Consider the following 1124-nt stretch of genomic DNA (forward strand, 5'->3'; position numbering starts at 1 on the left):
TTCTTGTTTTCTTCCTCAGTTCAAGTTTAATAGAAACAACAAAAGACAAAAAGTGATGCCCTATTACTGTACATAACAGTTGGCCTGCCCCATAACAGCTCAGGCCCTTCTCTCCAGAGGAAGAAAGGCTGGCCTCCCCAACCCCTGCTGGAAAGGCCTGTCCTGTCTCCATACCACATCTGCACAGAGTCTAAAGTCTTATGTTCTAAGCATGACAATAGTACAAAAGAGATTTTGTTTTCATGGCCACCCACTGCAGCCCAGCCCTAAAATGACCCAGCGCTCACTTCTGCCTAGAGAAATATTCTTTGCTCTTCTGGACATCAGGCTTGATGGTATCACTGCCAGGCTTCCAGCCAGCTGGGCACACTTCCCCACGCTTGTCAGTAAACTGGAAGACCTGAACCAGTTGCAGAGTCTCATCCACAGAGCGGCCAACAGGAAGGTCATTTACCATGATCTGCCTAAGGATACCTTTATCATCAATGATAAAGAGGCCCTGAACGAGATGCCTTCATCAGCCTTTAAGACTCCATAGTCCTGAGCAATGGTACGCTTGGGGTCTGATACCAAGGGAATGTTCATGGGTCCCAGTCCTCCTTGTTTCTTGGGTGTGTTGATCCGTGCCAGGTGACAGAAATGAGAATCCACAGAAGCACCAATCACTTGACAGTTGAGTTTCTTAAATTCTTCTGCCCTGTCACTGAAAGCAATGATCTCCGTGGGGCACACAAAGGTGAAGTCAAGAGGCTAAAAGAAGAACACAATGTATTTTCCTTTGTAGTCAGATAGGCTGAGGTCTTTGAACTGGCCATCTGGCATGATAGCCGTGGCTTTGAAGTTGGGGGCAGGATGCCCAATTTTGGCATTTCCTGAAGACATCTTGCTATCAGCAGTTCTGAGAACAAAAACGCCAAAGACAAGGCAGGAAGAAGACCAGTTTTAATAGATTCTATTCTGTGGATTATCTTGGGATTTTGTATGTAATCAATCATGATATTTGTAAATAACAACAGTGGCTTCTGATCTCAGTTTTAAAGATTTTTAGAAATCATGAATGAGGGGTGCCTGGGTGGCTCAGCCGTTAAGCGTCTGCCTTCGGCTCAGGTCATGATCCCAGGGTC

At 45.9% G+C, this 1124-nt stretch overlaps 1 pseudogene; it reads right to left on the reverse strand.

Annotated features, from left to right (window-relative positions):
- Window positions 1-283: 283 nt before the first annotated feature.
- On the reverse strand, window positions 284-882 carry LOC114224221 (peroxiredoxin-1 pseudogene; annotated as a pseudogene).
- Between the last annotated feature and the right edge of the window lie 242 nt (window positions 883-1124).

Source organism: Eumetopias jubatus, unplaced genomic scaffold, assembly GCF_037043125.1.
Source record: "Eumetopias jubatus isolate StellerSeaLion01/CBP00866 unplaced genomic scaffold, mEumJub1_p1.0 scaffold_4, whole genome shotgun sequence".
Classification (NCBI taxonomy): domain Eukaryota; kingdom Metazoa; phylum Chordata; class Mammalia; order Carnivora; family Otariidae; genus Eumetopias; species Eumetopias jubatus.